The 27,814-nt window shown below is 36.3% G+C and overlaps 1 long non-coding RNA gene across 1 annotated transcript in view; it reads right to left on the minus strand.

The window, feature by feature from the left end:
- The window catches only part of LOC106018470 (uncharacterized), a 319,103-nt gene that overhangs the window by 90,751 nt on the left and 200,538 nt on the right, over positions 1 to 27,814 (minus strand). The window contains exons 5-6 of the long non-coding RNA XR_011803780.1: positions 22,350 to 22,436; positions 19,828 to 19,938 (exon numbers count right to left, since the gene is read on the minus strand). This is a non-coding gene — a long non-coding RNA (uncharacterized lncRNA). The remainder of the gene's footprint in view (positions 1 to 19,827; positions 19,939 to 22,349; positions 22,437 to 27,814) is intronic.

Below are 27,814 nucleotides of genomic sequence, written 5' to 3' on the forward strand. Positions count from 1 at the left end.
TCAGAGATCTGACTAGGGGAAGGATGGAGATGAGTTCATCATATGTAGCTTCCACAAGTTTTTAATTCCAGTTAATGAACCAAAGCTGTTTATTTTTGCCCTGGTTAGCTCAACGTACCATAGAACTGTCACCCAGAATTAAAAGGAGAAAAAGAGAGAGAACAGAAAAGAAGAGAGAGAAATCAGGTGTTTATATTTTGTAAGACTACAAGGAAAGGAAGGACAAGCATAACAAATCTAACCTCTTACCCTGATAATCAGTTTAGTATACCCTCCTGTTTAGACTATGAAGTCCACCCAGCAAGAAGTATACACAGCTGAAATAGAGGTGGGGCTTCTACAGTCATGGTGTGAGTGACAAAACATCACTCACTATTAATATTTAGATACAGAATACAAACTTTATCCTGATCTACATCCCTAATAGGTTTCTTCCATAAGACTATACTTAATGACAGCCAGAACATAATGATTCAAAAGCCAGATCTCAGAGGTCTGACTTTGACTGGATCAAGGCTGCTTTGTTTTCACGTATAGCAGATGAGTCTTTCTAAGACTGAACAAAAATGGCAGCCAGACAGGAAAATGCACTCTTTTCCATCTTAACAACCAATACAGCTGCTTTGCAGAAGAGAATAAAATGATGAAAAGCAATCAGAAAATGAAAAAAAAAAAAAAAAAAAAAAAAGGAGGCATACTACATTTCGCAGCAATTTGGAGAGTATTTAAAAGTAAAGTTCTTATATTTTGAGAAAAGCTTAGGAAAAAAAACTGTCATGAAAGAGATAATCAAAACAGTCATGTTGAGGAGAAGGTGAAAAAGAAAGAGAAATAATCCCCTGAGAAACTGCAGAGGAAAGTAAAGTGGTCTTAAATAGAGTCCCCTCTCATAGACATCAAAAGGAAAAGACGACTAGGGAAGACATTAGTTGTAAACAACTCCTAGCAGGGAGCCAGGAGTTCACAAAGATTCATCTTTCTACAGGCAGAAGATAAGAAACAAGCTGAGAAACTCAAGCATAGTAAACTGCTAGATTAGAAAAGTATTTATTCATGTGTCTGCTCTAAAGGAAAAGAAAAAAAAAAACAACAAAAAAAAACATGAAACAGCAAATGAAGACAAAGCACCAGACTACAAATATTTATGAATGCATAAAGACTGCAACATAACATCCATTTCTCATCATGAAGTCCTATAATTTAGTCAGAATAAGAAAGATTTGCCATATTGCACAAAGAGAAACAGAATTTGATCTGGTCACATTGGCATGTTTTCAGTTTGGATTTGCTGGGGAGCCAAACCAGCATGGTTTAACAGCTTTGGACATTTAAACACTTCATTGTAGGACATCACAGTGTTGGCTAAGACGACTCAAACATTACAGTGAACCTGGAGGTAAAGTTATGCAAACAGAGAACTTAATCGTAGAATCATAGAATCACAGAATATCCCGAGTTGGAAGGGACCCATAAGGATCAAGTCCAACTCCTGGCACCTCACATGTCTACCCAAAAGTTTAGACCATGTGACTAAGTGCACAGTCCAATTGCTTTTTAAATTCAGACAGGCTTGGTGAAGTGACTACTTCCCTGGGGAGCCTGTTCCAGTATGCAACCAACCTCTCGGTGAAGAACCTCTTCCTGATGTCCAGCCTAAACTTCCCCTGCCTCAGTTTAACACCGTTCCCGCGGGTCCTTTCACTGGTGCTTACAAAGAGTAGGTCACCTGCCTCTCCCCACCCCCTAGCGAGGAAGTTGTAGACTTAAAGCTAACAAAGGTGAGTAACAGTGGGGACAGCACTTCATAACAACCATTCCATATATAGGTGACCAGGCAAAGAAGGCAATTTGGTAAAATTAGCCGATGAATCTTGTTGTTTTTTAGTGAAAAACAAAATAATCCCTCCCTGTTAATGAATAACTGACAAAAAACCCTAAGGTTACCAAAATCTTCTCCTTAGGACTTAAAATTTTTGAGACTTTCAGACTGAGAAGGGATATGAGCATGATAGACAAAGCTAAAACCTAAATAACAAATAACCCAAACCATTTTTTAGATAAGATTTTTTTTGGGGGGGAAGCTCTTAAATGGTACTCAGGAGAAGATGGAGACTGAAGAATGAAACAGCTCCAAAAATTACTGAAGATAACACTGAATTTTTATTCTGTTTCCTTGTGCACAGCATTCAGGTTAAATAAATGCCCTCCCACTACACTGCTAAGCAAAGTTGTATGTGTAAAGTCCTATTTCTCATGCTGTGAGCAATATACGAAACAGCAAACAGTTAGCCAGCAGTCAAACTGATTGTGCTATATCTTGAAAGGCTTTTATGCCATCATTAGAAAAATCACATTTTAAGGAAGGCAGCCACAAAGGTACTCATAAAAGTGTAAATACACAGAAGAGAACAGCATGCTAAAAACAGGTCTAAAGCTCACAATTTACTTATCCTAAGAACAAAAGGAGCAGGTAAGTTTCCTTTGTGAAGCATTAGAAAGTTTTCCAGTGACAGTCCCTCTTTCTTTCTTCCTTTCAGAAGAGCAAGAATGACACAGTGAAAAGAACAGCAGTGGAATTTGAGACCAAGAAAAGAGAACATTGCTTCCAGCTATTCACACTCAATCTGTGAAATTTATGGCCTGAAAAGACAGTGTTGAAATTAGCTGTCCATTCTTTAAATTGAGCTCAGTGTTCTGGGATCCATATAACAACTTTTTGCTTTTTGATATTAACTTAACAGGCAATCAAAAATCACACACAAAGATGTCACGTTATCGAATGTTTCAGGATATTTTTCCCCTTCAGTTAAAGGGATTAGTCTTTGGCAGAAATAACACTAATTGTGAGGGGAAGTTTTTTCTTTTTCCTGGCAAACCTTCTCACACTATTTTTGATGATGGACTCATATTCCCACACTTTACCACAAGAAAAAAAAAAAAGAGAGAGAGAGAGAGAATTTAGAGATATTGAACTAATGTGCTTCACAAATGAAAACTACTGTGTTCATGCATCTGTGACATAGCACCATGTATTGAAATCAGAAGTTTTAGTTTCAACCAGTCTTTAATATCCATAATGAGTATAAACTGCTTGTACCCTTTTTTTTTTTTTTTTCTTTTTAAATATGCAATGGAGGAGAGGAGGAAATATGTGACTAGCTTCATTGAAATTAATTAACAGTGAAACCATTAACTATGCTCTCACCTTAATCTGAATGCCAGAGATATTATAGGCAACCAGGCAACCAATAAGAAAAGAAAGCGTAAATACAGAAAGTCCGCAGAAATAAAAGGGGCAACATGGAACTTTAGTAAAAGTTATCAAGAATCAAGATCAAAGATTCTTAAAAAGGCATCACTGTGACAAAACTCAAACTAAGAGAACAAATCAGAGTGGATGAAATGGTAGTTCAGCAAAACTGTGGATTGTTTCATTCCAAGAAACTATGGATTTTTACTCTTCCAAATTCAACAGGAAACTGTTGGCCAGCATAGACTCATCATGTGAAAGTACAGTGAACCTACAATCTCAACCCAACAACATGTTAGTCCCATCCCACTACTGTGTGCGTTAATAACAAATAATTTTATACTCAAAATCTTGTTCATGTGATTTTCTCTATGCAAAACAGAAGATGCCTTCAGCAGAATGACCCAAGGAATGCTACAGCAAACAGAGCAGGAAGTTATGGTTTTAGTTACAAAATTAAATTAGATTAATACCTTAACATCTGTCTTAAACAGCAGTCTATTCTGTCTTCTACTCTTCACCTTATTTTATGCAAACTGAGATAGGGTGTTGCAAGACTGCAAGACTGCTGATCTTATTACTTATGATACCCATGTACAAGGTGAATCATTTAGTTTTACTGTAGCTAATGCTTATACAATAGAACTTAGTTCATTATTATCATGGTTGTACTGAATCATCTTCTTATCCTCTAATTTTAAAAAATATTTCATTGAGAAACTATATGACTTAGTGAGTCATATAGTTCCTGGAATCAAGAAAGTGGTCACTCATCAATAAATCAAACTTTTCTCATTTTTCTTATAGATGAATATTGACTGACTAGAAGCTGGGGGAGAAAGGTAGCAATTATTAACTCTCAGATCATTTCTACATAAATCTTCTCCATAATCATAGCATGGAAACTTCAGGATCTTCTTACCACTCAAGAACATGCTGATTTGTTCCACAGTTGGCTTCTGTATCCAAAGGTGCCTTTTTCTGGGAATAATAAAGAATGCTTAGAGATGTCGACATATCTGCTATGTAAAATGCTATCTATTTATAGAGCCAGATATTTTCTAACTTAACCTACACAAGTGACAATGAAATTCAGCTATAAGTGAGCTAACAAAGCTCTGCAGATCTGGACACCATCCAAGAAATAAAATTGGAAAAATGAAACTTGCATACCCCAAGATTTCTAGGTTTTGGAGCAAATATACCTTCCTACACTTCTGGATCAACACCTGAAGGAAGAGTAACATCTGACTGTAACATTCAGTGCTCGCTTTTCAGGACAGTCCTGATCACCTCAACACCCTCTAATCCTCTAACTTGCCTTCTTAAATCCACATCTGCACCCACAGAATATCCCTGTGAAGCCTTTGACTGACATGCTCATGTCTACAAGTATCTGAGAAAAAGTATAGTGTAGTTTGATAACTTGTTACAAGAAAATTATCCACTTCTTTTCTGTCTAATGACTCTTTAATCTAGGGATAATAATACCTTTTAAGTTTTTTTTGTTGTTGTTGTTGTTTTGTGTGTTGTGTGTTTTTTTTTTTTTTTTATTGTTTTGTTTTTGCTTGTCAGGAGCAAGAGTAAAAAGTTTCGGTTCCCTATATTCTAGGTCAGGCAAAAAAAATACTGTAGTTGCTGTGGTTAACCACTGTCTCAAGATGGCTAATTTTAAGTAAGCTAAAAGAGAAGGGCAGTCCCATGTAATTTAGCAAAGAAATTCTTTTAAATACACTTTATGCTTCTTTTGGTCTGCTGACCTCTATTGGTTCAAGAAAGCCCTCAAGAATCCAAGTCTTTCTATTTCCAGCATTCTGCTAATCTTGGAAAACTTTTTTCAACCGAACCACTCTTCATGTCCTTTAGTGAGAAGGCGGCATTATGCTGTCTTACCAACTCAGACTCAGTTGGTCTTCTGATTCATTAAGGAACCCCTTTGTTTTGGTACAGTATTCAAGCTTACCAGTTCATATTGAAAAACAATAAAAGTTTCCAGTTTGAATAGTCATAACCATTGTCATAGCATTTTTCATTAAAATATATTCTGTGTGTAGAAATACTGAAAAAGCTGAACCTTCTTAGTAAATAAATTGTCTTATTCCTGCTCATCAGGATCTCTCTATTAGGTCTTGTATTATAATAGGATTTTTGGGGGGCTGGAAAGCTGTACCTCATGGAAGAAAACTTAAAGATATAAACTTTACAGTGAACTCTGAAGTTATTATCAAGTTTTTAACATCAAAATATTGGTTAACTCTAGTTCTGGTTATTAGTACCATCTACAGAACATTGCAAAGTGGATAGCACCTTGCTAGTTTCTCTCTAAATGTACAAAAATTACAGAATTACATCTTTCAAATAAGATTAAGACTAAGATTAATTGAGCAGATAAATCCTTTCTTCAGATGCTTTTTCACATTCTCCTTTTTTTTTTTTTTTAGTCTGAAGTGTGTTCCTCTCACAAATTTCCAACATTATTACTTGTACAGTAACTACTGATACCAACAGTCACTGAAACAGAAACAGCTTGTTGATTTAATCTTTATTTTTCATCATTAAAAGAACTGGGGGTTCTTTATTTCCTTCTCTGAAAATAATAGATGATATAGATGACATAGATCCTCAATAAGTAGTAAAGTAGAAAATATTATAACTAAGTTATAATATTATAATATTCAAATATTATAATTAAGTAATCTCAATAAACTGTTCTGAAGTGACACTTACAACCTTTGAATAATTTCAGGCTTTCATAAACATAGTTAGCTTGTGGAGAAAAAAAAAGTTAAAAAAAAATACAGTGGCAGATTTGATCTTTGGCCTTTAATTTTCATTGTTACATCAGAATTGTTCCACTTAAGTGACTAAGGAAAATGTAATGTTAAACAATGCAAACATGGAAAATGTTCCAAACTCTGTTTAATTTTCCTTTTTCACCTGTCTGTACAGTCTGCTTCTCATCGTTTTTTCTGATACGGGAAGTTACTTCACAAACAATTTTTTACCAGATGTCTTAGTCTTGTGCAATATAAACCACACAGTTCAATCATTTTGATACTCATTTGTGTCCATTTTCTTTATGTACATACCATGTTGCACAGCTCTGCTCTTTTGGTAGGCTATGTAGTGAGATGCTCCTTTCCTTAATAAGGAATGAGACAATTAAAAAAAATAAAACATTAAAGTGAGGTGCTTGCATAGCCAACTTATACAAACAAATCTGTGATTTATCATATGGTGGTCCTTAAAGATATCAATGGACTATTTGATACACAGCTGTGTTGATCTACTCATTTGCTTGTCCACTGTCTAGACAATGTCCTCCTCAAGCATATGGATAGACTATTCACCAGACAATAGCTTGCTGTTCACAGACTGGCAAATCTTCTAGAAACACACCTGATACTCTTGCATCAGCCTGCTGGTCAGATGACTGAAAGCTGCAAAAAGTAGTTCCTCATCTCAAGCTGAGGGTAGCTCTTGCTGGCTGGTACAGGGGTGCTGCCTGGCAAAGGAGATGTTCAACGTTGTGATGGAGAACATTGGAAGTAAACCACTTTTCTGACTGTTCCTTATCAGTGGTTAAGACTAATTGTTAATGGCATCATGCCTTGCCTACATGGCAAGTGGCTTTTCCCTTTCTCTTTTACTTATGCTTAGATGGCTTGCATTCCACTCAGGTTGAATTACACTGGTGATCACTGTGTGGAGTTATAATAAAATCCATCAAACTTAGTCCATGGTCTGTTGCCATTTTATCACCGAATATCCAAGGAACTCTGTTGTCCTATGACAGGTTAATTAACAGTGTAGTTTGTAATAAGGTCAGTGGACCATGCTTATTTTTTGAAAAAAAAAGTAATCCTGTGAGTAAAGTGAACTGGATGACCAAGCTGACCTCACATCATTACTGTTTCTTATCCTTTTCTAAAGTGTGAGAGAGGGAACATCTAGAAGTTTAAGAGAAAACTAAACAGCTCTCTTCTGTCAACTCCACAGAGCCAAAATAGCTATTCAGCTACTTCTGCATCTCCAAATATTTGATTAGTACATCTCCAACTGCTTCCTATTATTTTCTAATAGCAATCTTCATACATTCATATGTGCCTACCACCCTCCTCAAACAAATGCTCTTGCACATTGATGACCTGCACACAAAGAAAAATTAAGTAATTTACATCTCCTGAGAAATTTATAGCTTCGGTAAAACAAACAAACAAAATGCAATGAAACAACAACTTAGATGATATCATCTGCACTTTGATAGCTTCATAGGAAAACTTCTAAGTGGCTTGCTAGACTTCTTTGCTGACCTTTCTTTCATCAAATTTCTACCCTAAATTCTGTTCCGTGTTGGGAAGAGTCAATAGCAAGGAAATAGAAGCATTATATCCCACTGCATTTTTTATTTGTGAAGTCAAAGATCATTTCTGCAAAACAGACTCAAGGCCTAATAATGAAAGGTACTAAATTTAATTTAAGAAATACTAATCCCAAGCTTCACCCATTTGACATGGAAAAATAAAATAAAATAATACAATAATAACAATAAATAAAATAAAATAAAAAATAATGACTACTTATACAAGAAAATAAAGACCACCAGAAATTAGGTTAGCAACAACTCAGTGTGTTGTGAAACAGTCTTCAGGAAACACAGAGACATTGTCAAAGGAAATATACTATCTGAATGAAAAAAGGGACAACAGGACTAGAGAGATTTATTGCACTCTGAATACTGAGTAGTGTACATGGCCTAATAGGGGTTTTCCATTACTGATTCACATGATTCAGTGTTTCAAACTTCTTCACAATAGAATAGTTTTGCAGCCTGCACCCAATGCAACAACTGTTGACATACCAAGCCAACATACTATTTTAAAACATATTTACTTTTTATCCCTCCAACATATCCTTTTATATATGTGCTGCCTTTAGTAAAAGAGCAAAGCAATGCTCCTTTCAGAGAGAGAGCAAGCAACTACCCTTGAGATACTCCTCAAATACAACTGAGATCCTTGGAGTCCACAGAGATACTCTTAGAGTAATGAGTTCTACCGAGAAATTTGGCCATTTTTAATGGTCCCAGAAATGGTTTGCAAGCTCTTGCTGTTTTTTTTTTTTGTTTGTTTGTTTGTTTTTTTTTTCCCAGGAAGATTATATGTTTTTAATTTACAGTGGTTTTACTGTGGTTCTTGAACAGAGAACACCCTACCCCATCATCCAACATGTTTGTGTATCCATGCTTAAACTGCTTCATTTCCAAATTACTGTGTTATTTGTTGTTATAGGACTGCTAAACTGATATAGTGCAAGAAATTAAGTGACTGGAAAACTAAATGACCTGTTCCCTAGTTTCTACTTGTGCAGTTTATTTCAACTGCTTCTCGTATAAAGAAACCATGTAGTTTCACACCGGAAGATTCAAAGCATTCCAGTGCCAAATAAAAATGTGATTAAAAAGGGGAAAATAGTTCTAGGATCATCAGCTATGCCAAAGGTTTCCAGTCAGTGGCCCTTAACTTTCAAGATTTGTTGATTGAATTTGGGCACCTCCAATGTTCATGATTATATGAAGTTACGAACTTGCACCTTTATTGTTTTCTTTGCAGACACCCTGAGTTTGATTGATTGAACTCTGCAGACCTTCCAGCTGTGAAAACTGTCTGTTCCACTGTCACCTGTCTAATAACAGTCATATATTTAGTTGCATTTAACTGCCTAGTGGTGGTAGATTTCTAATATCTGATTTTGCCTGGATTTAGGTAAGACATCAAAGATTCTGTGTCCTAACAACACTTCTTTAGGCCATCCACCTTCTTTGCCTTTTAAGTTGTTTACTAACCAAGATAAATGAGCTTACCCAGACAGAACAATGACAATAGTTGGCAGATACATTGCTCACACAACTGACCCTACTTAATTTTAAAACAAAATAAATGTGTGCTGTTTTGTTTTCTGTATGTCTTATTAAATTACTGATATATAACTTGTCTGCCCCAGATTGCAGGGCACTGCTAATGCACTGAGCTGCAGACACTACGTAACCTTAAAAAAAAATAATAAAAAAAAATGACATGAAAAAGAGACGGGTTTAAATAGAATGAGAGATAAGAGTGGAAAAAAAAAATAAAAAAATAAAAGGCTTGCCTAATTGCTTATAGTCTTTTGGGAATCCAATATACTATCAAGTGCCATGATTTACAAAACAACCAATGACTGTGAAGGACAAGTATGACACATTAAAGGTGTTCATTCAGAAAGTGGAGTCACAGGGCTTCAGAAATTGTTGTGCCCAAGGCACCTCTGTTGAATTCCTGTAAGTAGAACTCAGAAATTTCCTGGGAAAGCATTATAGCTATTGATGATTTCAGAAGAAGAGATGAGAACTATTAGTTTGAGGTTAAATCTTTTTGCTTTTCTCTTTGCTGTTTCTTCCAAAATATGCAACATGCTGGTATTAGCACCTACAAAAATAGGCCTTGCTTATTTATATACATCATTATTCCAATCCAAGTTATGGGGAAAAACTATTTTGTTTTCCTCTTTCAAAACACCCCAAAACTATCTAGGTTGTCACTTCCACGTGTGTTGAACATTTGATCCATCTCTTATCACCATAAAACCTGTGTCTTTGTTTATGGAAGGACTAAAAAGAAAAAGTCAGAAAGGACCCAGTCCTGGAAAGTCTATGTGTCATAGAATTACCTATGGAAACTTTGCAAAATAACAAACTGAAGTCTCCACAGACAGCCTTTGAAATCTATCAGTATCAATACCTAGGACACCCAAAGGCACTAAAATGGGGTTTTGCCTTTTTTCTACTTTTCTCTACATTTACTACTCTTTTCTTTCCTATATTTCTACATCTTCAGACCTTTTTTTCCCCTACATTTCTACAAGAAATCAATGAATGACGTCGGTCATGGTATTATAAGAGAAAGTTCTGTAATACTGAAATTAGAGAGACTGAGAAATAAAACATCCACTGCTGAATCTGTCAAGTAATTATCATACTCTCATTTTTAGACCAGCAATGAAACAGCCTTCACAATTACTTCAGTGCAATAATTCAGTTTCTTCCCAGCATATCCTTAAGAGGAGAAAAAATGATATCAAGGCATAAAAAGAATTTGTGAAATAATAAAACACATTACTTGTAATAATTTTACAAATTACATTCTACATATCTTTGGCCAGGTCAGAAAGCAGACAGGCTCAGAGAAAAGAAAGAACACAATTCTCTCTCTCTCCATATAACCAAGGGGATATTCTACTCTCCAGTCTTCCGATTTATATATTTTCCTTCAGTAAATTAGCCCCTATTTATACACCAGAATCTCTGCTCCAGACTTCCCATACTCCCTAAATTTACTCCCTCTCCTGGGAGTTTATTGTGTATATGGATACTCTGATTCATGAAATCATCTCCATTGTTCTTCACATTCTGTTAGCAACAATACAGATCATTTATAACATATTGGATGGATAAAATGTAAACCGTTAAATTAGTCAGAAATTACTTCAATATGGCTTGCGATTCTAATCCTGTGCAATAACTCCTCTTACTCTGCTCCCTAAGGGTAGCTTCCTAAAACAACACATGAAGAACAACATAGGTATAATATAATGTGATATAGGATAATATAATGTAATATAATGTGATATAGGATAATATAATGTGACTTGTAAAGTGTTGGATGGATCAGGAAAGCACCTAGCTGCTCTGCAGGTTCTCCATTTGCTAATAACAAAACCCTGATTAATTCCTTAATTCCAATTTCACCTCATCTGTTTTTGCGCTGACCTCACAATTACATTGCAAAAACAATGTAGCAAGGTCTCAGGTGCATGTACTGAAGGCAACTATATAAGTTCATGTTATTAGTTTCTATAGGGTAACAGGAGACGGTAAGGTAACTTTAGATACGAGAAAGGCAAGTAATTCTGTTAGGTGAGTGACCAGAAAATTTGGGCTCAGGCATATCCTAGAGCTCTAAGCTAAAAATCACAGCCTTAAAACATGACCTCAGTGACAACATGATGCAAAACACAAAAGTCAAGAAGGGACCTGTCCTCGTTTCAGCGAGGATAGAGTTAATTTTCCTCCTAGTAGCTTGTAGGGTGCTATGTTGTGGATTAGGATGAAAAGAGTGTTGATACCACGCTGATGTTTTAATTGTTGAAGTGTTTGCTTACACTAAGTCAAGGACTTTTCCAGCTTCTCGCTCTGTCCTGCCAGTGGGCACGCTGGGGGTGCAGCAGGAGCTGGGAGGGGACAGACCCAGGACAGCTGACCCAAACTGGCCAAAGGGTTATTCCATACCCTCTGATGTCATGCTAAACAATAGATAGGGGTGGCTACCTGGGGTGGGGGGCGGCTGCTCGGGGATAAACTGGGAATGGGTCAGCGGGTGGTGAGCAATTGCATTGTGCATCATTTATTTTGTACACATTAGTATTAGTAGTACTATTATTATTATTATTTTCCCTTCTTTTCTGTCCTAATAAACTGTCTTTATCTCAACCCACAGGCTTCGTTTTCCTGATTCTCTCCCCCATACCAGAGAGGGAGGGTGGAGGGTGAGTGAAAGGCTGTGTGGTGCTTGGCTGCCAGCCAGGTTAAACTACAACAGCACCTAAATTGCAAAATAGCTGCAGATCAAGATATTGAGCAACATTTCAGAGTTTTTTTCTTTTCATAAGAACAAGATTTTATTTTGTTGCTGTTGTTGTTTTTTGTTTACTTTTTTATTTTTATTGTTTGTTTAGTTTTTAATGTACGGCTGCTCTGGTTTCCAGAAAGCTCTAGTCCCCATTTGTTCTTCAAAAAATTATTTTTTGAAAGATCCTGTCATATCCAGCAAGTAAGACAATTCATGATCTTACAGCTTCTTTCCCTTCATTCCTTATTCTCTCTCAACAAGTCAATATTATTTGTCTTGGAAGACTATCCATTATGATGGTGACAGTTATTGATTTTAATTAAAGCAGCAGAAACAAACTGAAAGTATTAAGCCCTATTCTTTCACATTCCAGGTATCAAAATAAATGGTATTGAGAATTTACACTGACACAATCACATATTTATGCCTATGTCTACCGCCAGTCTTCACAAGAGATGCCAACAGAGCACTCCAACAGTTTTAATTAGTATAGAAAGCTGATTCGGTGGTTGGGACAACATGCAATAGTCTTGGCACCAGCCATTCACCAGGCGAAGGGAGTCTCTACTGCAGTGAGAAACTTGATGGGCGGCAGTAGTCACTTAATTTGTTCATATAACCACACAAGCTGTTTCTGCTGTGTTGCTTTTCCCCCTATTGCTTATATCATGTGTGCAAAGAGAGCAAGTTATTTGGGTTAACATCCAGTTACTCACAATTACAACTTGAAATGCCTGCCAACTTCATAAACCTCATTAGCCATGAAAAAAAAAACAAACAAAACTTTTTCCTAAAATAAGAGACCTAGACACACATATGTGCACACAGAAAGTAGGACTGCTGCTCCTAAACTGTGTACTCTGTCAAAGATTCTCAATAAATCTCACAAAAAATAGGTAAGTCTTGACAGCCATAAGTTGCATGAAAGCATTTCAGTTACAGACTTCGGAGAAGTAAACCAATTCAAAGAGATTGTGTTTCACCTAAACTTGCATAATGTGCTTTTGCTGGGTAATTTTTTGTCCTGTTGAAAATAGCACCTTGTAACACAGCTTTGTTGTCTTGCAAGAACTGTTAAATTATTTGCAAGGCACAGGACAAGCATCAAATAGAGAGAACTATTACTCTAATGAACACACAAAAAAACATTCATCTCTCAACCTGTATTTGATCAATAGGATCAAATTGGTTTTCAATGAGATTCCACTATATTTTAGAGTAAGCTGACTGATGGTCAAACTTTTACAGTCTATCTTACTCCTTCTGGAGTTTTCAGGTCTCCCATGCTATGTGTGTGGATTGACAGGGGTTTATTTTTGTTTCTATTGCATTTTCTCTCCAGAATTCTGGCAGTAAAATACAACGTTTGTCTTTCCCAGTGATTGCCATATATTACAGTGTAAGCGCTTAAATATTAATTGGCGATTTTACTTGTAAGGGCAATTTTTCGTACTTTCTCTCAAACAACAAAAAGACAATAGAAAATCTGTAACGTCCTTGTTCCATCTGTAAATCTGCCTGGTTTTAGTATGTGCCCTTGAAATACTGCTGCATTTGGGGAAAAACACATTGCAAATAAACAAGCTTAATCTACAGCATTACAATTTGGGAATGTAAAAATGCATCATGCCTTGCAAGGTAAAATTACACTGCATTCTTGTAACAGATATCCCCATCTTGCAGGTTGCAATACATTGTTGCTGTCTGAACATTCATTCCTTTCCTTCCAAAACCCTTTAAACAGGTACCTCACTGTAGTGAAAGAAAGCTATCCACTTGTAATAAAAGAACCATTTGGAAGACTGACATTTATCCATCTCTTTTCCCAAGCAACTGTGGATTTTGCTTTTTCCTTGATAATTCCTCCTTTGTTTGATTATCTGCCTGTGCATCTTACAGGCACAGATATTTTAGGGGACTTAATTCAACTGAAGTTCTTTTTGGGACAAAATGCTGAACAACCTTTACTGCACCCCTGGCCCACTGACAGGTATTGAACACAAGGTATGTCTCTGATCAAGGTCACTGTGGAGAACCAGCTGCTTCAGATGCAGTTCTGAAATCAAATGAAAGCAATTCCATGCTAGTCAGGAGCATTATCTGAAAGACAGACTCCTGATCCTAGACTTAAGTAAGAAATTCACCACGTGCAGCAATTTTCTGTGCCATCTAGAAAGAGACTTGGCAGAAAAGTTGTATGAAATTAACAACTGTCACTTACTTACTCAATTTTCACAGAGAAAAATTAAATTGTTCCCACTCATTTTATGGGCTCTGACAATGAAAACAGGATGCTAATGTTTCTACTATGCACTGCCTGGGGTAAACTGCAGCATAAACATCCATCAATCCTAAAACCAATTACTATGCTCTAATGTCCATCACAGCAGATACCATTTTCTATGTATGAATATTCATTAATCAGACAACTAAATACTGCAGATAAGTTCAGGGAGAGTCTCCTTCCCATGAAGCACAGGCTAAAATTTACTCCAGTGTAAATACATGGTTGAATTTTGCCAACATATTGCAATTCAATCACAGCTCTGCTGGAAATTGTCTAGATATGTCACTTCTTGGCATGGCCTGAGTTAATGACTGAAATGGAACACACAAAGGACTTGGAGAGGGCATACAAACATTTACCCACCAGCAGATATCCTGTCTTTTTCTTCTTTCAGGGAATGACCTCTGAATCATAGCATGAACAGGAGAAAAAGAGAATTCTGGAAACCTTGCACAGCCAGAAGATGGGTATATCAAAAAGTGGAGAGAATGAGGAATGCTGAATTTCTTGCTACTCTAGTGTGTAATGAAAAATCAAATTTTTCCTAAAGACATAAACCATTCCAGGTTTTCAAGAGCTCCATGTCTTACTTTCAGCTGACAGAATACAGTCACCTTGGGGTTATATTGAACAGAAGTAGCTATCGATTAGAAAAGTGTTTGCAGATTAGGAGCCTTGCAAAAGAGTTACTCAGCAACCTCTCTTAATTGGATATGTTCAGCACTTGAAACTTAATTTCTATCTCCATTTAAGTGAGTCAATATTGTGGAAGCAGCTAGAGAACAGGTCTGGCACCAAAAAAAGGAAAAGAAAAAAGACAGAAAAAAGCTCTGCTGTTCTTTTCTTATTTGCTTGGATCAGTCTCTGTCAAAAGGCAGCAATGTTTTCCATTTAGCACTGGTACGAGTACATTTGGTTCCATATGTACTCCCTTAATAATCTTTGTGACCCTTTGCTATGATCACTCTGATATGTTCAGGTTTCTCTTGTACTGGGGAGGCCATACTTGGACATACTACTGTAAATGTGGTCTCACCAGAAGTGGGTAGAGTGCAAAGATCATTTCTCTTGGCCTGTCGGCAATATTCCTCCAATATTCCTTCTTTGACACACAGATGCTTTGCTGCCTCATGTTCAATTTTTACTCATTTTTTGTCTACCAGGACCATCAAGGCTTTTTCTACACAGCCACTTCTCAGAGAGTCAGGCCCCAGCCTGCTCCACTGTATGGTGTTATCCTTCACCACATGCAGGATTTCTCACATAGCTTTGTTGAACTTTATGAGAAGTTTGCTGGCCTGTCTTTTCAGCCTGTCAAGGTCCCTTTGAAGGGCAGCACATGACATCTCATATATCAACAACTACTACTCTTTCATTTTCTGTATGCTTGCTGAGGGTGCACTCTGTTGCTAGTCAGTCATTAGCACTGAATACCATTAGCAGTATTGGCCCCATTATCAACCCCCAGGGTACACCACTAGTGACTGGCCTCCAGTGGGACTTCATGCCACTGTGAAAAACTTCTGAGCCCACCAGTTAAGCTACTTTTCAGTTCATCTCACAGTCCACTTATCTAATCCATACTTCATCAGTTTGTCTATTATTGGCAGCTTTTGCAGGTCAGGAACTCCAGAAGGAATCAGGTTCTATTAAATTCTATTTCTAGGAGTAGCAGACTCCTAATCCCTACAGCTTGTTACATGAAGAGTTAGGAACAGACTGTGCCTAAACAAGATGATAGTAGTTATAGCTATTTTGTCAATCCTACTCCTCAATTCTGTAGGAGATGATATATCATACTGAAAAAGGATCAAGAGCCATTACACAATTAAAGGAAGATCGCTGCATTTCTCTTCTCAAGGGCTAATATGCTAATGCAAATAAAGGAGAAACACAACACATTTTTCTGAAAAACAACATGACCTTTTATAGGAAAACTAAGTCTCCTTTTCCTTCTGTTATAGAAAACAGGATTCCTGCTTCAAAATACAGCAAATCTGAGCTTTAAACTAACATCTGGAGTCTTGCACATCTGTAGCCTAACTCAGAAGCAGAATATATCCATTAAGTAATTTTCAAAACATCTGTTTATTTACCACTAGATAGAAGGAAGTAGAATTTTACAGTTCTAGCAAAGATAGGATGGGAACATTGAAATCTAATATATGTTTTGGTTTCGGCTCATCTATTTCCTCATCTTCAAGCTTTAGAAAGTTGTGGGTTTTTTTTGTTTGCTTGTTTTGTTGTTGTTGTTGTTGTTGTTGTTTTTTTTTTTTTTTTTTAATTTAATTTTTAGAAGCAGGGCACCTGTTCATGCCTGAAAAGACCTGAACACATCACCTCATGTTAATTCTGTTGGGAAAAAGCATCTGTTACTCTCCTGCACCTACTAAACAGCAGGACAAAAGATTTCCCATTAACAAAAATGTCGATGCAACCTCCCACAAATTAGGTCTTACAGTGTTAGGTTGACAGAGGGAGAGAAACCTTTCATGTTTGAAAACACTAATCATTCTTGGTTGCAGTTGTTCTGCAAAAATGCAGAAATTAGTTGACTTTATTCTTCTCTCATTTTTAAAATGCTGCTTATCTTAATATCATTGCATAACTTAATTTATTAGAACAGAGTGTGTTAGTACTAAGCAAAGGCAAAAATTTCCTAAAGCTTGTTTATGATAGGCTCACACATTATTTCTCTCCCTTGACCACATGTGATCATTCCATTCACACTCCCAATCCATACTGAGAAAGCCAAACTTTGTGAATGTATCTTTCCTAACATCCTGAGTCAATTTTTTCCTTGATAAAAGCTTGGTGATTCTATTTTCACTGTGATAATGTGTGCTAACGACTTTCAAGTTGGTATCACTTGGTGTTTCAGCAATTGTTTCTTCAGCATGAAGTTATCTTTTGAAGATTATTAATCACTGACAAGGGTAGCCTGTTAGCTCTATTAATAATGGTTAATAAACCATTATTCTTTACTTAATTTATACCCATAATTAAGCTCTAAAGGTTATGCTAAATGTTCCCTTTCCTAAAATCCAAGTCTAAAGATGCAAGTATTAAAAAGGTAAGAAGCATGAAAGCAGCACAGCTATTCTTGGGCAAGCATTAATAATTAGATATTACTTTGGAGAAAGGGCAATGCTTCATCTGAAGATGAAGCATTATCTTCAAATCTTTTTGTGCAGTTGGCGGAACATTCCCACTGATTGTGCTTCTAATCTCAGGATAAGCTGGCAGGTTTGCCCTTTTCTGGTTGAAATATAGTCTCTTCTGGGAAACCTTTACCAACACATACTGAAAATTGTTATGTCCTATTAAAGGTTGTTCACTGATATTTGTAGTATTTTAAATACACAGTGCATTAGTATAGGTGAATTGTATATTTGCTTAAAGTAAGATTATGCTGAAAATAAAAGCCAAACAGAAATCCACAGGGTTATCTTCTTTAGGAAGCAGATTCACTACTGTGCTAGACTGTTGCTTTGTACTAAAGAGCTGTTTCATGGAACAGAAATGTCAACTAGGAATGAAAAATAGGCAGCTGTCGTAGTCTGGAAGAAATGTGGTTGCTTATGATCTGCTACTGTCTAAGGAACAAGAAGGTTCCATAGTCATTTCAGACTGAAAAGGCAAAACCAAAGAATGACTGACAACCAAAACAGAATGTTATTCAAAATTACTCTTGAAGATTTGTCTTTTCCCCAAATAGCAATAGGAATTTCCCCTGTTTGTAGTATGTGTGTGTTTTAATAAAAAATAAACAAAAGTTGATCATGTGAGAATATACTGGAAATATTGCTCTTATGAAGAAGAAAAAATGCATGTTAGCCTTATTTAATGGTTGGGAATATTTACTTTGGCTTCAATCGAGTAATTTACAAAATAAAATAAAATAAAATAAAAATCCTTACCTGTAACAATAAAGAAACTATACAAGAAACTAATGCATTTATTCAGTTATCAGTTTAGGGTTGACAAAACAGTCTACACTCTGTTTTAGTCAGAAATCTACCCTGGAACATCTGATGTCAAGATAATTTAGCTTTTACACTTGTAACATTTTTTAAGGGACTCACCTGTGTTTATAAACAGAAGCAAAGGACTGCAATAGTTTAATAAAAAATAAGAAATAAAAAAGCTGCTTCAAATCCTTATTGGAAACAGAAGTTATTGTTTAGTAAAAGATTTCTACTAGGTGGATCAGTGCAGAGAGTGTTACATTACTGATTAACAGACAATACATATGTTGGTAACATCTGACTGCTACAATAGAGCAAAAACTCTACAATAAGTGAACACAAATGCCAATTTCTCCCCCAAAATGCATACTGCATTTTCTTGCAGTTCTTCTAAAACTGTCTGCAAGTATCAGAAATATAATGATGTGTTTTTCTCAAATGAGTAAGAAGTGTAAGAGCAGCCCTGCTGACATCTGTCATGAATTCCTGGACTAAAAGACAAGTGTCACTAGAAAGAAATTGCACATAAAATGCTATAGCATGCAATTATGGAATCACTTTCATGTTAACAGATATTTTTAATTAGTAAGGCTGGTCTTAAGAGGTTTTGTTAAATGGATTTTTGTTACCTCAAGTCTCAGTAGAGGTATCCTGAAGAAAGTATTTGCACAAAAGCAAAAATAAATAAGTAAATAAAATAAAATAAAATGTTATCTGACTTTGCATGCAATTGCATATATATTTGGAAATAGTACTGAGCTGTTTCAAGTTGGTCATACTCAGAATGCCTCATTCTGTCTGTTTCTCACTGTGAGGTGACACATACTGCCAAACGATCTTTCCTGTGCTCCTGCAGCTCTCCAGTAATAAACAGTAAGTGCTTAGGAGTCAAGTACGCAAGAGAAGAGTGTGGCCTTTTCAGTTTTGCAAGTCTTAAAGAAAGTGCTATGCACTCACCTGCAAAATTTACAATCAATTTAGCTTATTCTTTTTGTAAAGAGAAAAAAAAAAAAAGCTTGCTTGCAAGTTTCTATTAGATTGCCCATCACCAAAAAAAATATTTTACAATGTTTATGCTGATCTTACAATATTTATATACAACCTTTATTATTATTAGTTATCCATCCATAACCTACAAAATCAAATCTTACTTCCTGAGACTTTCGTATTAAGCATATGCATAGAGTACAGCCAAATTTCAAACAAGGATTACAGTTTATGATCCTCAAGTATAAACTTATGATAATGGCATTTATAAATGAATCCTTAAGGTTAATTTAATGACACAATGTTGAATATACTAATACCAGATGAAAGAGATAATTTTCTCTTTACATGCTACAAGTCCTTCTTTAACCTTTCTATTTCCCTATATGTCTCTTACATTGGAAATATGTGCAATGAGCAATCATAAGCAGAAAAATATGCACTTATATTAATACAAGTGGTTTAACTTAATCTGACACATCAAGGTCACATGATTTATAGGATGGGATCTGAATCTGTGTTTCCTGAGTATTTCTTCAACAAAGATGTGTAAGAAGTCACTTGCATCACATCTCTAAGCATGCAAAATATTTCATGCCCAAAATACATTCTGCTGAACAAATAAATTAGATGCTCCCTATGTTATGAAGTAGACTGAACTAAACTCACCGATACGAATGAATTCTTGTTGTCTTTTAAAAAATAAGAAATGCCTGTCAGCTTTCTGACAATAAAGAAGAGAAATCTTCAGGTATTGATCTCCTTTCTTCATTTTGGTTCCTAGGGAAAAGAAGAAAAAAAGATGAGGAAAATTGTGTGAATAACCAGATAAATTTGTTTCTATTTTTCTGACAAAAATATAAAAAATGAGGGAAATAAATTTAAGGAGTTCAAAAAAACCAAACCAAACCAAAACAACAACAACAAAAAACACTTCCAAGAACTAGATCTGGAATTTTCTGCATCAGACAGCTGAAACTGATGGAAAAAAAAAAAAGTGAGCCCACTTATAGTCACAAATCACATGCACAGTCCTCACTGAGTTTTAGTTCATGAAAATAGCAAATAATAAAAAGTGTTCCAGGACAGTAATTAAAGAATAAAAGTGAAATAGTCATTTACATTATAAATTGTGGGTCAAAGTCTACCTTTCAGTTAAATGTTTCTCACTTTTCCACAATACATTTCTGCAGTAAAAATATGTACAAGGTAATTAAGCCTATGAGAGACAGGCCCACAGACTAAGTGTGATTATGCATCTCTAAAAGTTTATAAACTAAAATGATATTTTAAAATATTTTAGATGCAGCTGGAATTAAGGACTCTGTTTTTCATGGTGTAGTAGGGAAATGGAAAGAGTAAGAAAGAGGGAGTGAGAAAGACCACAAGGGAGCAGGAGTGAGAGAGGGAAGGAGGAAGATGGGAGGCAGAGGGAGGCAGGATTCTCTAAAATGATCAGTAACGTCAGCTAGTAATAATAGATGTAGGAATCTAGTCTCCAGTGAACTGTGTTTTGACCCACTAATTAAAGAAGTCAAGTACAAGCTAAAAAATTTGGGCTGGGAGCAGTGAAGTTCAACTACTAACACCATATTTAAAAGTAATACCAATTAGCTGGATAATAAAGCAATTAAAAAAAGAGCTTGTTAGAACCCAGGAGGGGCAAGAAGGGAAAGTCCTATAATTGATACAGGCTATGAGCTTTAGTTCTTGGTGACACACAGTTTACATCGTTTTTCTGGCTCCTTTACAAACTACAGCTTATAGGCCTTTGTCAGTTAAAAAACACCATAGATTTATACAGAGAATAAAAACCACTGCCCTGAAATGTGCCAGCTAATAATTTTGTATTTGAGGCCAGACTCACGCTATATTTTATCAAATGGGAGGAATACATATGGTGAGCTGATGGAAAAGGGTGTAGTGCCCTCATCCATATCCCACTGCCATCCCGCAGGCTCAGGAGGAAAGAGAGTACTGGCACTGCCTCTGAGAGCAAACGGGTGGCTTGGACCAGGGCTTCCTACAAAGGAAGGGAAACGCTCCTATAACATCCAAAATGAAAGCAAAGATAAGATGGGAAAGGAGTAAGAACAACATTAGAAACACAGCTGAGACTAGCTCCAGTCCTTCAAAGATCTATTTTGGTTTTTGGCATCACAGTGGCTGAATTTCTGCATCCTGCCACTTACTTTTCTGTCTGTGACTTTCAGGTTCACAGGTTTGATGATTTTTGACCTGCAGCTATACCCTACAGGTATCAATCCCAAATGATGCCAGGAGTCCCATTGTCCCACTTGCCCCAGGATGAGACTACTACACCGATGTATCTATCATTTTGCAACAAGCAAGCTAAGATGACTTCAGACCACACTGCGCTTGTGTTGGCTGATCAGGCAGGGAAAAGGTAGACTTCCTCAAGGATTTAATTTCCAGGATCACATGTGAAGGTTGGGAACTGTTTCTCTGTACCACCCGTTGGTCTGCAATTTCAATTAAAAAATGTTTTAGGTTCCTTTCTAAAAGTAAGAATTCAAAAGGCATGTAAAGTAAGAATTCAAAAGAAACAATATTTCCTAATTTATATCTATGATGAATAGCATAACATTAAAAAATAATAATAATAACCACACAGAACAGGGATGTGCTTAGCAAGCATCCCCCAGCCTTCTGGAAGCAGGCTGTTGAAGGTATCTAAGAGAAATTAAAAAAAAAAAAAAAAAAGAAAAAGAAAAAAATAAAAGGCTTTTCATAGCTCTGGGATTAATGAGATAGGTAGCTTGTCACTACATGCTCATTATAAAATAATCTCATATCAGTAGTGACTAGAAGTCATTAACTTCTGGCAGCAGCTTGGTGACATATGGGAAGAACTGGTGGCCTCAGCTCACTTCTTAGAGCATCTAACACTTCTCAATTGTCAGTCCCAGCAGAAAGACTACAGTTTGAATGGAGGCTGGAGAGCTGCTTTTTGCACCCAAACTATTACAGCTCATGGAATTTGTAAGATAACAGAGCAGATACTCCTGTGGCTGCTGGGAGATGTCTCCCCTGAGCAGCATGCATCAACTTCCAGTTATGTAATTTGGCATCTTCTGTGGATGCTGGCGTCATGAAAGCAAAAGGACAGGGAAAAAAAAAAAAAAAAGGTAGAACACACTACTGAAGTCGTTCTATCAGTTAGCACCCACCTGTTAGCAGTTAGTGACTGCTCTGTCACTGTGCTTCTTTTAAATCATTCCTCTTCAGGTTATTCCTCTCCCCTTCATTTTGAAGAGCTGCATAAAATGTCACAGCATTTTCTTTTAATCATTGCTGTACCTTCAAGAAAGTTGGAATTTGCTACTCTTGGGTTTAGTACTAATACACAACTCCTTTGAACTGCTTTTGCAAAAATATGCAGACAACTGGGTAAAATTATTACTAAGGCTTTTTTTTCTTTTTTTTTTTTTTCCCCAAAATATAGGAAATACCCATTGAAAATGAATATGAAGAGAAAACTTGTAATTTGATCAATGGCTTGATCCACAGCAGAGGTGAAGCTGAATTCTTTCAGAATGTACAGAAACACTGTCAGACCTGTGGCAGTCCATGAGTTCAAAGAGATGAAATGTAACAAATGATACTGTCTCCCTCTAAGCTAAGCAGATACATTTGCAGAAGGAAATGCCCAAACTAGAAATGCTGATGAGCTTTTAAGCATATGAACTTCTCTTCCAGTAAGCACTGAGAAAAGCTTTTGAGGATCTCCTTTGCAAAAGCAATTACCATGTTTTACCCTACTGAAACAATGTTTGAATCTAGATCCAAATTACAAAGCATTCACTGTGAAATTCCCATTTACACACACACAAAACAAAACAAAACAAAACAAAACAAAACCTGTGTGACATTTGTCACCTGAACAGAGATCAAAAGCTTTCTTTATTCCCCGATGGTGACATCTTGTTGCAAGAGATTATTTTGTCCAACACCTTAACCTAGGACTAAGTATTAATTTATCCTGCCCTACGTAATATCCTGATGCCATTTACATTTCTGCATTTATCCCAAATAAAAGCAAAATATAAACCAAAAGAACTTAACTTAGCCCTTTTGTCTTGGAGTGGGTTGTTGCTTTTTCCTCAGTATTTCTCTAAATAACCACGCCACTTTAAGAATGAAAACAGCCTGTGACAGAGAGGTTGCCACAATACTTTGCTCATGATGTTTCTCTTGAACTCAAGTCAAGTCATTTATAAACAAAAATACATTTCTTTGCTTTTTTTTTTTTTTCCATGTATGAAATTCTCACTATAAAAAGCATGTTTCACTTCCGTTACTGCTTCTTACTACCAATAATTTAAGTAATTCTCTGCTGCCTACGCCGTGGCTGCTAGCCAGCTTGATATGCACAGCTTTGTTTCTTTGTGTTTTAATACTTTGCAAATGAAAATCCTGTACTAAGTCCAAGACAGATATTTTTCTATAAATTCAGGACCCGTTGCTGGCAGTTCAGGACTATGTTATTGTTCAGGTGTCAGGGAAGATGTTTAGACATAACATGTCCAAAAGATATGTTCCTATAACCTAATATTAAAAAAAAAAGCAGAAGTATTTCCAATACAGCTACTTGGAGATGCAAGCAAACAGCAGAAGAAATAATGGACGTGTTTTAGCCATGGGCTTTCAGCCTCCATTTCATTCTGTTAACTGTAATAAATATTGAGCAAAGGAAGTCAGCGCATCTGGAACATCTAAACAGGGTAAAGTGGTAGTTTAACGGCACACTGAAAACACTGGCTGTCAGAGACATGCCTGAGATAAGATGAGCAGTCTCAAAGGAGAACAAATGGATTTGCAAGAACAGAAACAGATCTTGGTGCTGCCTCAAGCACCAGAAAGTGAAGAGCAATGGCACAGTTAATTAAAAGCTAATTGGGGAATCATGTTGATAATGATAAATATTTTGCTGTTTTAATAGGACAGAAGGTTGTAGACTTTTAAGCCGAAGACTGTGACATTACCTGCAACTGTTCACAGGCACAGACAATTACAGAAACAGAAGTTTGCCATTAAAAATAAATAAATAAAATAATAAGAATAAGAATAATAGAAAACAACACTGAAAGCTGTACTATAATGTAACTGTTCATGAACAGGGTAAGCATAGCAGCTCACTCAAACCACAAAGCATTCATAAATGCCTCCTTTGTACAGTGATGGGAATGTAATTATACCCTTTGCAATGCTTTTATAGAGACCTTATTGGTCTTTTTAATTTATAACTAAGGGCATTTCAGTTTCAGATGAAGCAAAAGGCCTCAAAATAAGAGTCTAAAACTGCCACGTAACTCTAAGACTTCACCTCTGGGAGAGAAATGTGGAAGAATTTCTGACTAGTAAAGATCACACACAATGCCTTGTCGGCCTCCTGGGGAAGTATTTCCAAATACAGGTTTCAGAAAGCATTATCAAACTGCTAGAAGTCACTTCTCCCAGAAAGGTCCTAATTATACAAGCACTTTGAAACCCATGACCACCTTTCTGCAATTATCCCTTCCTTATTTTAAATAAACAAACTCCTTTTAATAGAGAGGTCACTGTCACTTCTTCCTTCCTTGGCTGCCCTGCAACAGTATCTCCTTTGTATCTCCCCTTTCCTACATTATTCTTCATTCATAATCAGCTTGGAGGAACCTTCTTGTTCCACTAGTTTGGGTACTAAATTTAAAGTGGCTTTTGCTATTTGCACACCTGAAAGAATACACATAGTCCCACCTCCAAGGGCACCCACACAAAGCTATTGTGCCGGTTAGAGAGAGGAAACATAAGTACCCAATGAAGGAGAAAACAAGCAGCTGTGAAGAATAAATTATTACTTATAACAATGAGCTTTGTATTTCTTCCTAGGGACAAGCAACACAAAAAATTGGGAATGTTGCTCAAAATTACAGGGAAGGACACATGCACCATGCTTTAGTTTGGAGCATTTCAACTTCCAGCAGCAGTACTATATATATAATTATATGTCTATATAATAATATTTATTTCCCTATCTCTATATATCCCGAGATTCTAGAGCAATCCCTCTCATCCATTCCTCAAATCACCTGTCATTATATGGGGCAGTGACCTTTGAAAGAGCAAAAATGTGAAGAACTTAGCTTTGAAATGTCTTGGAAGAACAAACAAAGCTACAATTATGATTGGTGGGACGTGTCTCTAGTGGCAAAAGTATGATCAATCTTCAAGACCAGTTAGATTTTCACACACCAGGACTGTCCTCACCAATAGCTACAGCATATAATTAAACAGAATAGAAGAGGGACTGCTTCATCTGAGAGTAGTGAAAAAATTAATTCTTATGCTGGTAAAATGCAATAAAACACAACCACTCTGCCATTTTTTTTGGGGGGGAGGGAGAATTATAGAATCACAACTGTTTGTTTCAGCAATTGTGCCATTTAATCCCATACAATTGCACCTGATGCTTTATTTTTACTTTTTTTTTTTTTTTTTTTTTTTTTTTTTTTTTTTAGTAGGTTGCCAATGCACTAAGTTGAGACTCAAATACACAGATTCATGGTAAAAACCAACATGGTGAAATCCAACAGAATTACACAAAATCCAAGAGAATACAAAATTATTTGAATCACAGTTGATCTAATTTGAGGTCTGACATTGTACTGTGCTTCACATTTACTGTCAAAAAAAAAAAGGGGGGGGTGGGAGTGAGGAGAGAGAGAGAACTTATCTTTTTAGGCAAATACTGTGACTGTTTTCTTTAAAGTATAAGGCCAAAGTACATAACAGTACCTTTTAGGAATAAACCTTTAAACCTTTAAAGGAGAAACCCTTTAATATTAAAGAAAACAGCATGAAGTAGACTTTCCTACATTTTTAGACAGGAAGAAAGAAATTAGGATAAAGACAGCTTCTCAATTTAGCAAGAACAACATTATTAGCTCACATGATCTGGATTCTGAAGTATTCTGTGAGACATTTTACCTCTACAGCTGAACGATTAACAAAAGGGATTAATTTGCAACTCAAAAATGGCCTTGTTTTCTCTGCATTGTTCAGAAAGCTTTATAGAGCACCACTAAAAGGAAATGAAACTATCTACTACAAATGCAGTTTTGTAGTTAATATTAGTATCTCCCATTAAAACATCTCCCTTTTTTATGAAAAAAAAAAATCTTGAAAAAATAAAAGTTTTTTGGTATCCTTGGGGAATACTCCCTCTCTATAGTGATTCTTAAGAAATAAAAATAATAACAATATCAACAACAAAAAACAACAGTATTTTTCTGAATCTGTTTTTATTTAGCCATGAATCAGTGGGTTACTGGGACACTATTAAAAAAAGTTGATTTACAAAGTATCAAGGGACAGCACATTCCTTCTCACCTGCCCCTCAAATTTTCAACCAGAGGATTCCTGCTTATAGAAGATGGTATGCAGCCAAATTACATTCCAGTCAATGCACATTTTGTAAGCTTCCAATAAGCATCACACATAAGACAGAATAATATTTGTCAGGATGTAAATGAAATTCACAAAAGGGGGAAGCTGTTCACCAACATGTTCTCTATAGTCAAGATTAAATTTCCAACAGAAGAGCTGCCAGCCAAAGATTCCCGTTTGCTCAAGCTACCGGAACTGAATGTTTTCCAAAGAAATACAAGACACAATAAGACACCTCGTCCTGGGAGCAGCCAGCTACTTCTTCCCGCAATATGCCATCCAGTTCTCAAATGATGAAGTTTCAAGATGTAATAGTCACTGGCTGCATTTACAAAGGGAAGGTGGGAAAGGAATATGAAAAAATTAGCTGTCCTCTCTCCCTCTTCCTCTGTGGGGCCTCCTCTTAGACAATACCAATACTCACCAACACCACAACAGCCAAGCCACTCAAACAACTTTTTCTCCCATAACCTCAGGGGAAATTACTTTGACATCTTCACTTGGAAGCCCCTGTCCTCTTGTCAACAGACCTGAAAATATTTGCTAAATAGGTCTGGGGTGCTACTAGTAAAAACGTGATGATCCTACAGAAACCTGAACAGCTTCCAAGTGTCTTGATGCAGCCACTTGATATTTTGTGAATTTTTGTTCCATCATCATCAATAGAAATAAGCAGGAGTCAATCAAAGCCAATATAATTTTAGTTTCCTCTTGCTTTTATTTGAAATCCTGCTTAAAAATGTATTATGAAGACGAAGTCTAAATCAACGCTTACTGGCAAGCACACAAAAAAGCATCTCAGTGCCAAGTATTTCCAGCTGTACAATAGTTTTGCCAGAATTTATCCGTCATGAGGACTTGCCACACCACAAATGGCTTTACTCAAAGTACTTAATCCACAGAAAGTCTCTAAACCAAGTGATACTTTTTTCTTTCCTTTTTCCTTCCACTATTTCTCCTTTCTTCCTGAGTCCCAACGTCACTGTTGCCTTTCTAGTATGTCAGAGATTTGGTACCAAGCTGTTGTCATCACATGACTGCCTTGGTTTTATGCCACAGTAAACATACACATGGCAGCATATTAAAACTAAAAATTTATAGCTCTAAGAAATTATAGTTTAAGTTGTTATTCATCAACATAATTGGATGTTAATAGTAGGGTGTACAGTGCTGGCATTCATATCAGGTACACATGCTATACATTTAT

Source organism: Anas platyrhynchos, chromosome 1 (genome assembly GCF_047663525.1).
Source record: "Anas platyrhynchos isolate ZD024472 breed Pekin duck chromosome 1, IASCAAS_PekinDuck_T2T, whole genome shotgun sequence".
NCBI lineage: Eukaryota > Metazoa > Chordata > Aves > Anseriformes > Anatidae > Anas > Anas platyrhynchos.